Source organism: Meleagris gallopavo, chromosome 11 (assembly GCF_905368555.1).
Source record: "Meleagris gallopavo chromosome 11, MGAL_WU_HG_1.1, whole genome shotgun sequence".
In the NCBI taxonomy this organism is placed as follows: Eukaryota; Metazoa; Chordata; class Aves; order Galliformes; family Phasianidae; genus Meleagris; species Meleagris gallopavo.
This window is the reverse complement of record NC_139414.1, coordinates 13,963,161-13,979,189: the sequence shown is the minus strand read 5'-3', so window position 1 is coordinate 13,979,189 and position 16,029 is coordinate 13,963,161. Positions and strand designations below refer to the sequence as shown.

Genomic DNA, 16,029 nt, shown 5'->3' with positions numbered 1-16,029 from the left:
CTATCTCTGAAACTTTTGAACACCTCTTTTAATTTTCTTAAACCAATACCCTGGCCAAGTTCCAGTTTTGTGTAATTACATTTGACCTAGCTTAATCCCTTGGAAGTTTCAATTGCATGTGGTAGTCTTCTTGGCTCCCTGTCCTTAGCTGCCATTCAATACTACTTCATGGTTTTCAACAGCTGTTCTAATTCTGCCATAGAAATGGGTGTATATTCCTGGTGGAAGCACTCCTCACATCTATATCCCTTGCTGAACATCCATATCTCTCACTGGCATTTTGGGAGGTAATGTCTCTGATACCACAGGTGGTCTTGTGGAAATCATCAAAGCTATTTGCGTCGTTAAAGACAGACCTCTGTTTGAACTCCTTCATTAGTTGGCCATCTACATTGCTGAGATTCTTTGAGTTCTGTCTTCAGTACAAGGCATTTATTGCGTAGTCTCCTCAGCTATTGTGTGATGTAGGGACATTATTGGTGCAGGTATTTGTCTTTAGCCTTGGAAGCACCACGTCTGTTATCAAGTCTATGCTAAATAGGAGCATGTCACTTTTCTGTGCTGACTGCAGTTGGGCTGTATTGGGAAGTGGGAAATGATCAAGGAAAGCAAAAGTCCAGGCCAGCTGAGAAGGACTGAAGAGAGAAAAAAAAAAACCATGCCGAGTGGATGCTAACAGCATCCCCCTACTAATGGGAGAAAGGGATTGTGACTGGATGGAGTACAAGAAATAATCCATTCAAAGGTGCTGTTGTGGCAAATTGATTGCTTACAAAAATAGGAAAGCAGATGTATTATCACTGCTCTCCCTTGTTGCTTGTTATCTCATGAAATTTGGGATGCTTGTGCTATTCAGAACTCTTCCCCTGTGTTTCCCAACACTGCTCGTATAAATCCTTTCTTCCTTCTTTCTCCTTTATCACCAAACTGTTTTGTTCAGGAGAAAGATTTCTTTTTGCTATGCAGAGCACCCTGCAGACTGGGAGGTAGGGCATATGTTGTACACACAAGTTATTCAGCCTTTCACTGAATCTGACTACTTTTCTCTGGATCTATCCCATAATTACATACGCTCAAATCTCAAAGTAGCTTTGTCTCTGTTGGTTTCAGTGACACTGAAAATAAAGTCACCAGTGGCAACATCAAGATTTGTCCTCTGTCACAATGAATGAAGTGCTGGAGTTGGAGCCATCTGATTTTGATGTGTGTTGGCTACTGCATGTAGCTTGGCAGAACTTTGTGCAAGTCAGTGTTGTCCTGTTTGGTAGAAGGAAGATCTATCACATCCTTCTGGTGGTTACCAGATAAAAAGTTGCAAAGTTTGAGTGGTGGGGTATGATGTATCTGCAGTCATTGATGTTACTTTTGAAGATCTATTTGAATGTTCAGTAAAAGAGTGGACTAAATTGCAGTTCATGGTTGCTGGTTTATTTTCAGACCCTTTGCATACCGTCCTGAAAAGAAATCTTTTTTTTCTTCTTTCAGAGTGCCTTATAATTGGGTGTGCCTGACTGCATCAGCCTTTGGATGTGAGCGTCTTCTCTTGAAACGGCCTTGTGATATTGTAGCTGCCTGTTTTCTTGGGGTAAGAAATGAAATACACAATGCAGAGACAGAAGACTAAGAACACGCTTTGGGCAAAAGCAAAATGGCAAAAAAAAAAAAGGGCAAACCACACTGGTGCCTCAGTTTGTGAATTTTGGCAACAGTGAACTTGTGAAGAGAAGGAACAAACTGTAAATCTGCTCATTGTAAGTAAGACAAATCGCAGGCTTGAGTTGCAGCAGGAGAAATTTAGATGAGATGTTAGTAAATGATTTCTTGCACTGAGAAGAGCTGAGCACTGGATGGACTGCCTGAGGAGCTTGTGGAGTTTCAGTTGTTTGTTGGAAAGGTTTTAGAATCAGTTAAAAAAGCCTCACTGGTTGTGGTTTAGGAGAACTGATCCCTTCATGTAGTGGGGCAACAGGCGGGATGACTTCTGGAAAGTCCTTACAGCCTGCTGAAGGTTAGAAATCAGAGAAGGTGAAATTCTTATCTTAATGATGTTATTCAAAACTGATAAGGTAAAAAAGAACAACTCGGTGTACCTGTGCAGAAGGAACTGCCTGGTCTGCTTCAAATCTATGGCGATAATCTTTGTAACCTGAAAGGTGATGTCCTCCTTCTGGTGAGAAGTGCAAGCATGTGGAAATGGAGCTCAGCCCTTGGTTTTGGCATGTAATCTAAACCTGTGACAGAACCAGGAGGTTGTACCAATTCTTGTTCCTTTGTAGCAAGTTCTTGGAAGTTTGGGTCTCTTCTGTAATCTATATCAGGGGTTTTTCTCTTATTCTCAGGCAGGTAATCACAGCTATGTAGTTCAGATGTGAGAGGACAGTGCTACAGATTCAGGTAAATTGAGCAAAATATAAACAATATGTGAAACACAAGCATGAGAACCAAATGTTTTCTCTTTGGTTCAAGGGCTGATGGGATGGCAGAGTTTCATATTTCTTCTGTTCCTGTTCTTCCTTGCATTTCTTTGTCCAGTCTTGACAGTGAATGCAGTGTAGGCTTTTTCTGTGCTCTGTGTTGAAATTGTGTCCTAAGGATGGCTGCTCATTCAGTCCCTTTGCTTCTCCCTTGCTCCCCTGGGAGATGCAGGTGACAAACCTCACGTGGGCCCAGGCAGCCCCAGTGCCTCTGTGTGATCATTGCCAGAGGAGCAAATTGAAGGCGCTTCATCTTCCTTGTGCAGCCAAGCAGTGTAGTGAGATGTGTGTCCTGTGTCAGAGGACACCCGAATAGCAGTAGGGAATTCTTAAGTCTCCTGTTGGACTTCATTTGGGATTTGTTTGGTTTCTCTAAATTTGCCTTTCATCCTTAATGTCAGCAAATAGTGATGTCTCCTCTGGGGTTATATGAGTGTCTTATTGTTTGTTAGCATCTTCTGTTTAGCAGAGATAAGCTGTTGGGTCCCAGGGCTGCAGGAACATGGAGGAACCATTCAGATAGCTCTAAAAAATGCGTAGGGTGTCAAGAGAGAAATAAGGGGATGCCTTTCTGAAATCACCTTTAAATGTTGTTTTTTCCCCCCTTTGAGTTTTAAAATTCCTGCAACTATCTGCTCAAATCTTGAAAGCAGCATGCGTGCATAGAAGGATGCAATTTCCTCTGTGCCCTCTGATCTTTTGATCTCAATCAATCAAATAAATCCAAGAGCTTGCAGTTCACATTGTGGTGGGGATGGTTAGTTGGTTGAGGGCTTGTGCCACTGATACTGACAGTTTTCCAAGCTTCTCTTTTTTTCTTATTATTTTTTGATTTTGACCTTTTGGACTGGTCAGGGTGAGGTTATTTGCAAAGAATATACATATGCCTGTCAGGATTGGAGTTAACATTCAAGCATTGCTGCTTAGCAAAAGAAAACAATATGCCCGAGTTGAATTTACATTTCCCCCGAGGGTTGAAAATAATGACCAGGCTCAGAGCTGAGCCCTGCTGTGTCTGTGGGTTGCCTTGCAGCACACAGCAGCGGTGCAGTGCTTGACTTGCCGGCTTGACCTGAAGATCTGGAGCCTGGCACTTCGTGCTGGGGCAAACCTGGGGCAGAGGAGCCCCGAGGTGCGTCTCACAGCTCTCCGAGGTGCGAGCTCAGTCAATTCTGTAGTTTTATTTGAATGATTTTGCAACTGAAAATCGTTTTTTTTTCTCATGCTGTGCTCCGTGCCTGCATCTGCAAATGAGGTCTTGTGGAACTGCCCTGACCTACGTGTCCTCCAAAGCAGTCCTCTTTCCTCCCATAAACATAAGAAGGGACATCCTGACCTGAGAGCAAGCTGGTGTGCATTGCAGGCGATGCACAAGAAAGTCCCTGTGTGTTTTCTGCCGGGAGTGTGGGCAGCTCATGTGATTTTTTTGTGTGCTTTGGAAATGGCTTGTTTCGGTGGGCAGCCGCCCACAATGGTTTTCCCCATTGTCAGTATTCATCGAAGCAGTTCCTGGATGGCTCCTGTCTCGTGTTTTTCACGGAGGAGCAGCAGCATCCAGCAGCAAGAACCTCGATTGTCTGTCAGGAGAAGTAATGATGTCTTATTGACGTTTCTGCAGTCCTGTCAGCAGAATTAACTTCTTTGGGTGAGAGCAGTAGGAGCAGTGAGGCTGCAAGACATCAGGCTGTTATTTAAGCATTAGCCTGCAGTGTCTGGGAGCCACACCAGTGTACTGTGTAAGAATGGTCTGTTGATGCAGCCCGATCATGGGAGTAAATACAGCTTATGTCAGAAGCACGTGAATATATTGAGGTTGTTTTTGACTTCTTTCATGGGTGAGCAAGTGAAGGCACAGCACGAAGCCCACAGTAGGGTCAGAGACCATCTCACCTGTAGGTTTGGAGGGCAAAACCATTCAGCAGTGCAGAAGTTCAGTGTAGCTCAAAAACGAGAATGCTTTTTTCCTCATCCGAAAGGGACTGGAAGTTAGCAGCAGGGGTAATAGGCACCCTGAATTAAATCACATGGAGGCACGAGAAATAGCAAGGTATATTTGAAAATATCCGTTGCATATATATATTCCTCTTAAGAAACATGTTAAAGATGCCATATCCATAAATACTAATAAGGCTGTTTGATTCCAATTTTCAGGTAAGATTAACATTTTATTGAGTATTATATCTGTCACATTCAATGCTTTAGTGTACCATCCTCGCAGACTTATTAGCATAATTGCAGTGCTTAAGCAACAATAAAAAATTCAACAGTAAAATAGCAGTTAGCATAGGCAATTTGTTATCAAAAGCTTTTACTTAAAGACAGCTTCTGAGCATATTTATTATCAAGTTAGGGCTATACATTATTTTTATTTAGAAAAACAAGAGGGAAACGATGTAGGGTTTTTTTAACAGCTAAATCAAAAGGCCTGATAATTGTCCAGGACCTTTTTTTTTTTTTTTTTTTTTTTTTTCTTTCTTAAAAACTCTCAGTGAATGCACTGAGGTGGGAAGACAGCATAGCAAAACCTCAGGTCTGGAGCAGGTTGTGATATTTGGAACTCAGCCGAACAATACTGATGGCTTCTCACAGCATCCTGAGTGCTCCTTTAAAGCACTCTCCCCGTGTGCCAGGGTCAGAATACCGATGGGTATTCAGGGACTCCTACTGATGGCACAGCCCCTATGATGTCCTTGGGCAGTGATGCTGCTCTTCCCAAGGGTGCATGGATAGATGGTGGCTTTGGGTTTGGGGGCTTCGGGTGATCCTGCTGTTTCTGTTCTCCCTTTGAGGTTACATTAGAGAATATTTTGTTTTTCCAGATCTGTAGCTGTGATGTTTATGGGTTTCTGTGCACACACAGTCATTGGCTGCCAGCGTGGCAAGATTTCATGGGTGTATTATAATTTATAACAAATGGTATTTTGGGAGGGGCAAGTTTAACGTGGATGTTTAAAATAAGAATCTGTAGCTCATAAGTAAATAAAGAAGGAAGGTTTTAACAACTTGAGAAGTGCTAAAAGAAGAGGACTGTATAGGAAAAGATGTGTTGGGTGAGAGGAGCAGTTCCAGGGGTGCCATGCATAGGGGATGCCGGGGAGCTGCTTCATGGGCTGCACTTCTGCTTCCTTCATGGCTGCTGGGGGAGTCTGGAGACAGATGTTACAAAGCTTGCTGGAAGCTGTTACTCCCTGAGATTTGACACAGTGCCAGAGTCAGAGCTTGGCTTTCTGTGAAGGAGAGCTGACAGAGCCTCCTGCAGAGGGGGATCCAGCTCACCTCGTCAGGTTGAGGTGTTCCAGTTTGGGTGGGTAAATGTAGTCATGAGTCTTCTGCAGACCTTTGAGGTGACAGCGGGCAGTGTTTAAGCTGTCGTGTTTATTTGTGTGGAAGGTGTCTTCCTTTTGTCTCAGTTTCCTTTGCTGTTGGAGGGTGTTTTCAGACCACTCCTCACTGAAGTTGGCTCCTCCACACTTTCCAGTTTCTGCCTGACTTCCTCTGATAGGCACTCGTAGTTGTCCTCATCTCTTTTCAGACCTCTGCATGCTGCCAGCATCTCTGTCCTGCCCCCCATCTCTGAAATCTGGGGTTTCCTCTAATATGTTCTAGGCATCCTTTTCCTTGTCCTCCCTCCTGCTGGAAGACCTGCTCTGCCTTGTCATGCTTTTCCAGTCACTGCTTTTTCAGAGGCCACCACTCTTCCATCTTCTCGTCAGAGGACTGTTGGAAGGTGGTACCCTATGTTGAAAGAACTGTCCCAGCACCTCAGTCATGTTTGCAGCTTGGACAAACAAGGGGAAACTTATCTGTTTTTTTGCTCCCAGTTTGACTGTTACTTCAGCTCACTCTGGGAGGAGAAGTGAAGGCAGCACTGCTCTGGGGGAGAAGCTCGTACTCATAGTGAAACAGGATGTGCAAGCAGGTTGTAGGAATTGGGAAGGGAGCACATGGAAACAGGTGAAACTAAACTGGGCACATATTAGAGAAGTGATGTTCTCTTCACAAACACCTTCTTCTGTGAATATGTGACATTTCAAAGGAGCTGGTTGTTTCAGATCCCCTTTTTACTTTGGGTACAAAAACCCACATTATTCTTTGGACATATAGAGAAACTGTATGTTTTGGACTCTTGGGTAGTCATGAGTACATTGGTACTTTGCTCACTCTCACAAAACTCACTCTCACAAGTTCTGCACAGTGTTTAGGCTTTCTCAGCAACAGAGATCTTGGTGATGTTCCTGGGAAGAAAATCGAATACACAGAAACTGACTGTGGAGAGCTGAACTTCCAGAGAACTTCACTTGGAATGGAAATTTGGCTGCAATTTGAGTTACAGATGAAATGTGTTCTCTGCCTCCATAAGGACTCACTGATTCTGTCCAGAGAACAAGGAGATTCCTGCATGGTCCCTGCTATTGCCCCTTCTGGCTCTGCCGTCTGGCTTTATGGTGTCCAATGTGTTAGCTGCTGAGCATCTCCTTGCACCCAGCCTTGTAGCTCAGCAGTGGTGCCCTGCTGGGACCAGGGCAGCACCCCTACATGCAGAGGGTGCCCCTACATACAGAGGGTCCCACGCTTATGGGAAGAGCTGGGGTGCTTCCTTAGTGTGCTGGCATGATTCAAGGCATTTCCTTGTAGCTCCCACTGGAGATGTGTAATCCTCCAGTAGCTTCTATAGGAAGCACCTCTCAGGTTTCTTGTACAGCCTCTGGCACAAAGCAGAGTTAAGCTTTAAAGTTAGATGAGATTGCTCAGGGCTGGTCATGGCAGCAGTGGGGCGATTGCAAGGGATGATGGCCAACGAGAAGCGACTTACTTTAGGCATAGGCACTTGTGTGGTGTCAAGGGAATGGAGTGATGAGGTTTTTGGGAGAGGGTCCATGTGGACAGTCAGTCCGGGGTCTGTACATTCCCATACATGAAACTGCATCAAATTCCCCTTGAGATGTTCTGGCAGGGTAGGGTCAGCAGCCAGGAGTCTGTGGATGGACACATCTTCCTCAAGGAGCAAAGTGCAGGCACGCTTCTTGCAGGAGAAAAATTGGCTGAAAGAACTTTGCAGTGATAAATGTCTTAAAAATACTTATGCTGGAATTTGTAAAGCCTGGAACATCTGTTCTCAACAGTGCTTTGATCATGCTGTGGGGCTTTTAAAATGATACTTCCATGAAATAAGTGAGATCCTTATGGTTGCAGGATTCCTTTCAGTGCCCTTTTTTTTTCGTGGAGCAAAAAGGCAAATTTCACGGGGAACATTACATGACTTGAAACACATATTTTAATGGTTAGTATCAACCAAACAGTGTTTTATTAGGTGCTAGGAAAATGTTCCAGTTACGTACCCTGGGAAGCAAAGCACTCCCATTTACTTTTAAGCGTATGGGAGCTGCACTTTGGGGGGGGAAAAAATCCAGAATTCATTGCTTGTATTTTACTGTATTCAGAACCAAAACAAACTCATTGAAACAAGCTTAAACATTTTGTAGTTGTTGTTAAAAAGGAGCTTTTTTAGGTTTTGTTTGCAGGCAGAGCTGCAGAGGAGCCAGGGGTCAGCACGTTTGTGGAAGGATAACACTGCTAACAATTATAGGACACTGACAATTTACTTTCCTGAGTGCACTGTTTTTGGATGGAATAACTTTTTAGTCATCTGCTTTTCCTGAAGAGTCATCCTTCCCTTGTCATTTTAGCAGGCTTCTGCACGTTGCTTTTCAGGCAGCTGTATGTCTCGGGCTGAAATGTTGTGATGTTGAACATCTTCAGTGTTTTATGGAGCATGGAGAGCTCTGATAGCAGAGCTGCGTTCTCGCAGCACGACATCTGACAGGAGGATTTCCTGATGCATCATCTGCTTTCTGCTGCTCTACCTTCACGTAAAGAAATCTCCTGGGCCAGGTTTGCAGAAAGCAGGCCTGGAAATGGGTGTTCTGGGAAGTGTGTGCATATAAAAGCAACGCCCTAAGCTTGGCTCTGGAGAGAGCTGATGGCCATCCATCACTGGGGAGCGGAGCTCTCTATCTGCATTCTTTGAGGAAGCTCAGGCCACGTTTCCAGGCAAATACAGTGCAGAGGAAGCCCGAGATTGCACAGAACTTGATAATTTCAGATCTGGAAGCGGGAAAGTTGCATCATTGCCTGAGTGCATCCATGCCTGCAGTGAGGTGAGGTTGCCATAGATCCCACAGAAGCTAGAGCACTTCAAGAGAGGGGCTGAGCTGGGGGATGCCATGCTCAGCCCCATATCTTTGCCTGGAGCAGCTTTGTGCTGAGCTCTGCTGATGTACACATCAGGAAGGAGCGAGAAACTGAGATGTGGAAAGACAGGAGTCTACTTTTCTGCTGTGTTCACATGGGTCATCTCCTTCACATCCCTTCCTTGCTCCCACTGCCCCTTCCCTCACTGTATCCCTCAGCTCTCCACAGGAAACAGGTCACAGTTTCTTCATTTGAAGTCTGCCAAATCTGTGAAAGGAGGAAAAATTACAGTCATAAATAACAGAGTACAGCTTTCTAGTAAGGCTGTGTGTGTCAGGGGTTAATTTATGAACACTAAATTGTTTAATTAATTTCTGCAGCACCCAACAGGTGAGCAGGCTGCTTATTACTATGACATATCAATTTATAGCATTTTTTCCTAGCTAACACCTGTGACTCAGTTCTGTTACATGCTCGTACTGTCTGTTAATTATTTACTGATGATTTAAGTACGGCATGCAAACAAAATGCTTTTATGATGGAGGCTGCACTGAACATGTAAGATTCTTGTTATTTATGCCACTGTACCACCAGATACAATACCATTGAGATCCCTGAGCCCCTAACTTGGGGCAAGAGGCAGCCTCCTGCCCTCCAGAGCTCACACACAGCAGGGTTGGTGAATGACTTGACAATGGTACACAAGTACATACATCCGTGTCCTTTGCTCCTTTGTAGATTGATTTCTGCCATTTTGAGTGATTTTTCTGGGTGGCACACAAGAAATTCCTCTCTACAAGGGCTCATTCTCCTTCATTACCAATGGTAGAAGGAAATGTTTTTAAAAAGAAACACTATGTGATGTATTCCCCACCCCCCCCCTTTTTTTTTTAATTTTTAAGAATAAAATAGCATGAAAGTCAAGTAGCAGATCGCGCTCTGACTCAGCTGGTAACTTATGATCCTCGGCTATTTTTGTAACATTTTTAGCTTATGACCAGATTTTTCTAATATTAGAACATTGCCATAGAAAGTGTGTCAGAGTCCCAGGCTGCCAGAATGTATCACTGCGCAGAATATACATTTCTAAGCAGTGTGCAGGAGTAGTCCACTAAGTTCTTTGTTGTGGTTTTAAATTGCTGCAATTTCATTTTTTGATTCACTTAGCAGAGCACAGAGCTGCCTTTTGTTCCTCGTGCGGTCGGACGCCGAAGCCCCATCCCCAGCTGTGCCTCTTGCGGACTGGAGTGCAGAAGGGGAGGCAGCAGAGTTGCTTTGCTGGTAGTTTTTCAGCTGGTGTAGACAGCTGAAAGTCAATTCAGGCCATAGTGACCATGTGGATTTTATGGAGGTTGAGAATCCGGTCATACAGTCTGTGTTTTAGTATGGAGGCAGCTCTGGAGATGGTTGTCCTGTTCTAGGTAGGCAAGAAAATACATGCCAAGTCTCTCTAAGCTAAAGAAAAGCATGTGAGAACAAATAAACATCTGTGTTCAAGTACAAGAGAAGGCGATTACTGAGGAAATCTCAGAGTTTACAAGTAGGATTTTTTTATAGGTTCAAATCCGCTGTGGTTTCAGAGTACCTAAGGACACTTAAAATAATGAAACTCCAGACAGTCCAGCCCAAACACGCATGACACAGAGCAGCAAAGCAATCATTGTGCTTAGCACTGCCAATCAACTGGCTAATGCAACAGCTGCTCTGGGACTTTGCATTTAATTTTTGTCTGGATAATGACGAGGAACACAGGGTTAATGGTCTGTGTCCGGTTTCCCTCCAAAGTGCTTTATTTGCACTTTGTGGCTATTTTTCATGGTTCTTTGCAGCAGCTCAAAAATGTTAACTGACCTGAAGAAATCAACAATGAATGCTTAAAAAAATCAGAAAGAAAAGCTGGAAAGGATGTTGCTTTCTAGCTTCTCTCGTGAACACCTTGTACTCAAACTCCCTTTGATTAAGTCACCAGTAAAACCTATTCACATGTACTCCAATTAAAATTTAATGAAGCAAGAGGATGTATTCATATATGCTGACTATGCGGGAGGAGTAGATTCCAGTAACTCAGCTCAGCAAGCCCTTGCTTAGCATTCAGGGCTCGGTTTACTAGAAAGCTCCTCTGTGGCCATTGAGCTTGTTTGGCACAAGCAGCCCTCCAGATCTGCGTTCTTGCAGTAAGAGAGAGGCGGTGATGGCTCGTATAGGAAGTAGCTTGGCTGTTTTGTATGGCAGAGCTTTAGGGTGAAGCCTGGCTTGGCTGATTGCAAGGGTGAGGTAGGGCTTCTGTCCTGATGTGCTCCATAGGAAGGGCTCTGGGAGTTGCTGGATGCATGCATTAGTTACATCTGCCCTCGTGTCAGAGCTCCTGACAGACGGCAATTGAATGAGTGGAGTGTCATGTAGCAGCAAGGGAAGCCCTGTCGGCCCTGATTTATAGGTTGAGAAACTGCTGCTCAAGTGGAGGCTGTGTGACAACTTAACCAGCGTCAGAAAATAGCCGGGCTTTTAGTGCCTTTGCTGCAGGTTCACTGGCCAGTTGTTTTGGTGCTTGCATTCCCGAAGGATTATCACCCTGCTTTGCACAACGTTTCCCTTCTAAAAACCTTGCTCCCACCAGTGGGCAATGCACAGATGTCTGCTTGGGCAACAAAATTGCTTTCCAGGAGAGGTGCAGAGCCATGCTTACTTCCACAGTCTGTCTTCCCTGTGCTTCTACCTCTCAGTCTGCTGCAGAGCTCTTGCATCATCTTGCAGCCAGGGACGTCGAAGGAATGGTGCAAAAGGATCTCATCTGCACTTTTGCATCGCTACAGTGGGAACGATCAGCTTCTACAGGGATTGATATCCCTCCTGAGTGGACTATGTCCATGGGGTGATGCGGTGCCGCTCCGTTAAAGGGCATTTTTGGATGCGCAATGAAAGATCCTGCTGTTATCTCCACCCTTAGTAATGGGCTGGGCAGCAGAACGGAAATGCCATGGTAGAATTTGCCTTTGGTGCTGACCCTTGCATGACAAGTGAGACCTCCTCTTACCCAGACCTTTGTTTTGCCTATAGCCAGAACACAAAGCAGCGCTTCATTGCCATGGCTGGTTGTTCTGAGCTGGGCTTGATTCAGTAGCAGAGCTGCAGTGGTATTTCACGACTTGTACTGGCTTTCCAGTTAGTGTCCTCTGCAGTCCCCTTTCAGTCCTGCTAAAGCCCTCACTCGTTTTGCTGTAACAAAGCACTGAAGAAGCCTTCGAGGGAAGATGTGAATCTGGAGCTGAGATCTTGTGCTTCTTTTTTGGCCTTGAAAGCTGCCCTTGGAACAGTAAGCATGAGATTTCTCTTGAAACCTTTTTTGTGTACCTTTCTGAAGAAATAGCTGGAAGGAGAAGACCTGTCGGTTGAGCTCTGAATGAGAAACCTATTGGCTCTGAGAATACTGGGGACATTATTTAAGGTCAGTTGATCTGCGAGAAGGCACGACTTATCTAACGCAGCCTAAGGTTAGTTATGCAACAGACGGGCTGTTCTTTGTTGTGAAGAACAACTTCAGTGTGTGTCTGTGCAAATCAAAGGTCTTGCTGAAGGCGGGTTGTGTTCTGGCTGGAAGCCACTGGGTGTCCTCCTCTAGTGATTTTCCTTTTGTAGTTATCATTGCAGAAATCTGAAAAGGCTTCCAGTGGGAAGGCATTCAACAGTTGCATGCTGTGGGAGCAGAACTGCTGGGAGAAGTGTGCTTTGAGTGGTGGTGTTGGGACCATGAGCACGTGGGATGGCTTCAGAGCAGACTTCATTTCTTTCTCTTTTCTTTTGAACATCTCTGTCACAGCTTAACTCACTGGACTGTCTAGATGCCAGCATAAGGCAGTGTTATTAAGGGAGACTGAAGAGGGTTGTTTTCTGACTACTTCTTAGAGGAGAGCTATAACCATTTGTATTGGTTTGAAATAAGAGATTTGTAGCGTGGCACTGATGCATCCTTTCATGGAGAACCTTTCTTCCCTCTCATATGGAAACGCACTGCCCAGAAGTGCCATTCTCTCTCCTAAGAGACTCAGCGTTAGCCAGCAAATCAAAGAGGGGAATTTTTCTTTAAAGCTGGGGTTGGTCTCCCGAGCAGTAGGAGCAAACAGATTTGGGTTTGGTCTTTTCTGCCTGGTGAGAACTGGTAGTGCACAGAAAAACACAGTTTTTAGCAATGTTGTCATGGCAGTAGGAAGAAGGGAGCCAGCGGTGTGGTGATCCTGGTGGCTGTGCCTGGGTGTCGTGGGGATGGAATGCCCTGGAGCTGGTGACAGTGTTCATATTCCCCACCAGTGAAGGTCTGGACTGGAGACCAGAAGCATTTTTCCTACTGGCCTCCTACTCTGGAAGTCTTCTGGGTGGCTCTCCCTTTGAAGCATGTGAAGGTGTTAGTTAATTAGGAGCTTCCTTTGCTTCACAAAATCAGATTCCTCCATACCCCTTCTCAGCATCCAAAGTGATTAGCAGTTTCTGTAAATCCAGGTGTATGGATTTTATGAGGACCCCCGGCAGTCAGGGCTGATTGTGCTCTCCCCAAGTGTTTCTTAAGTAGTAAGGAATCAATGTGTCAGGAGGGACTGTGCCTGACATCTATTAATTACAGTGTCCCCTTATGTCTAGTGTACCAGAAAGGGCTCTGAAAGGCAACCCCTTTGCCCTGGCTAATTGATAGAAAAACAAATGGGCACAAATGAAAGTCAGCTGGTTCCAATAGAAAATGAAATTTTGTAGTTGGAATGGGAAGGAGCAGTGATGAAGGGAAACAAAACATACAGTAGCCTAAGATATTTGACTCTAAGAGATCCAGTAAATAGTCCCACCAACCCTGCCATGCCTCATCCCAAATGCTGAGGAATGAAACACGTCCTTGCGCTGCACCAAATGAAGGCATTGTGATGCATGCTTGGTGAGGGATAATTGCTGTTTTCTTCCTATAGAAGGCGATTTTGAAGCTTTAGCATACAGACTGCTGCAGTACCCATTAAGCTGGATGTGACATCAGTGTTAAGAATTGTGGCACTTGTGGTTACAGCTTTGGGATTCCTTATATTTACTTTCTAGGGAACTAAAATTCAAAGCAGCTTTATGGCTGTCACGAGAACATTGTCAATTTCCAAAGAGGTGGGTAAATGTGCATTGACCTTTATCTAATATGTCCATATCCTGTTTTCTTTGTGTTCCCAGTCAGGAGAAATAGGTTAGACGATTTTTATTAATTGTTAAAGTAGTAAAGTTATTTAACTCCAAGATAACTTCTGTTGTTTTTTTTTTCCCTCCAAAATAAAGATAGTGATTTGTTATCCAGGAGCAGAAGATTTCCTACAATTACTATTACGAGCTGAAGTACGGATTTAATAACAGCATGTGCTATCTGCCACCAGTGGTGTAGGAAGACCAAACCCTGGGCTGCTGGAACAGCTGCAATTTGTAAAATTGCTGCGGTGCTTCATATCCTTCTCCAGTGCTGGTTGTGAAGCAGAGGAAGGGAAGGGGTTCTGCTCATCCATCCCTGAGCGTGGGACTGGAACAGGATCCCTTCCCATCGTGCTTCTGAGCGATCTCTTCCTTCTTATTTTCTTGGATTGGAAGAGAAAATAATGCTTCTCTTCTTTTCTAGGACTGAAGATCCTTTTGATGAGCCGTGGTGGATCTCTTGCTGCCTTAAAAGACAAACAAACATATTTTCCACTTTTTAAAATGTGTATTTCTGACAAATTACAGTTTCCTCCAAAGCATTTTTCTACATACAGAAAATGGCATTCAACTTCTTAGACCTCTGTTAACAGCTATTCTGCTAGCTAAATGCCACTGAATTAAAATGAAATAGAAATAAAAAGAAGAAAGTGATATATTAAGATATAGATTTTAGTTGACCATTTCAATCCTAGGTAGAAGAACTCCTCCTATCTTTTGAATGTTGAGAAGTTCTGGAGATGACTGCCCTGCTATTTTATCGTGTAGGACATTGTATTTCCCTAACACTGTTGTCCTGTGTGTAAGGATGCTCTCCTTGTATTGAACTCAGCTGCAAAGCATAAAATAGAGGCATCCACTTACTACATGCTGTACAAAATGGTAGAACCTTGTAGCAAAAATGTTTTCTTGCGGAAGAGCTATCAAAGGAAGCAGGCTGCTTTCAGGCTACAGTATACTCATATTTTATTCTATATATATATTTAATTTTTTATTTTATAGTACTGCAGGCAGTAGTTGCAGCCCTTACCTTGAGGCAGTGCCTGGAGGAAGGAGCTCTGCAGCCTTCTGAGGGCTGCACTGCTGGAATCTGTGCTCCCTTTTGCCTTGGTCCTTGCCCTTGGCCAGAGAAGAGCTGGGTCACCTCTGCAGGACCCTTGCTAGAGGAGCATGCTGCTGGATTTGGCACCTCAGCTTTTGGAGCTGACCTCTAAAGAGCCCAGACTAACAGGGTCGCTTCAGACATAATCTGTCTAATAAAAGCTGCTCTTCTAGATTCTTGCCCAGAGAGGCCAGAACCGCTGTGCACACACTGAGCTGATGCCAGGCTGGATAGCTGGGGAAGTTTGGGCATCTCTGGGGGCACTGCAGGATGTGAAGAGAACCTTCACCCCACCTGCAGTGCTCCAAATCCTGCTGAGGTTATTGGAGAGGGAAGGCATTTGCATCCAGCAGTGCTGGTCAGTGAATTTTCCTGAGGGAACAGAGAGGCAGAATAGGTTTTCCTGGCATTCCTAATGGCTGGCTGCCAGAGCTGGTGCTGTGTTGCAGGTGAGAATCTCTTTTGCTAAGGAGGCTGTGGTCAGTTGGAGCTAGGTTCTACTTCCTGAGAGCTGTATGAGAGCAGTGAGACTTCAGCAGAAGTTTTATTATCACATTCGTTTCCATAGAGATATTTGGAGCCTTTCCTGGCACTGGGTTAAGCTGCAGCAGCAGTGTGATTGAGCTTGGTGCTGGTGCTTTGGGGAAGGGCAGGCCAGCTGATGGCTCTGCTAAGGTGTAGGGATGAGGGGGAGGTCACATTAGAATACACAAACATGCTCCCATGGTCTGTTCGTTGCATCAGATCTGTCTTTGTAGGATGTTTCTTTGGAATGCATGCAATATCATCAAACTTGGAGAGATCCCTGGGTCTGGAGAGGCTCTTGCATGGAGAAAGCAGTGGGGAAACTGAGCCCCCTTGAAATTGGGGATGCTGGAGTTCCATAGTCACTCTAATCTATTATGATTTATAAGAATGATTTGAGTTTAGTGCCTACCCTCAATTTAAACATTTGATCAGATAGTTGAAAAGCACATTTTGAATTGCCTTGTGTTAATCCAGATTTACAGCTATCTCCCAAGTATTGGAGCTATTCATAGGGAGTACTGGAAGGTT

The 16,029-nt window shown here is 44.5% G+C and overlaps 1 protein-coding gene across 13 annotated transcripts in view; it reads left to right on the top strand.

Moving 5' to 3' along the window:
* Positions 1 to 16,029, top strand: part of LPP (LIM domain containing preferred translocation partner in lipoma) — a 321,092-nt gene that overhangs the window by 60,103 nt on the left and 244,960 nt on the right. For 12 of the 13 annotated variants that reach the window (XM_085232827.1, XM_085232817.1, XM_085232829.1 and 9 more), the window contains one exon: positions 1,486 to 1,585. The exons of the other annotated variant lie outside the window; for it this stretch is intronic. The gene's annotated coding sequence lies outside the window, so the exon portion shown is untranslated. The remainder of the gene's footprint in view (positions 1 to 1,485; positions 1,586 to 16,029) is intronic. 13 annotated transcript variants of the gene reach the window in all.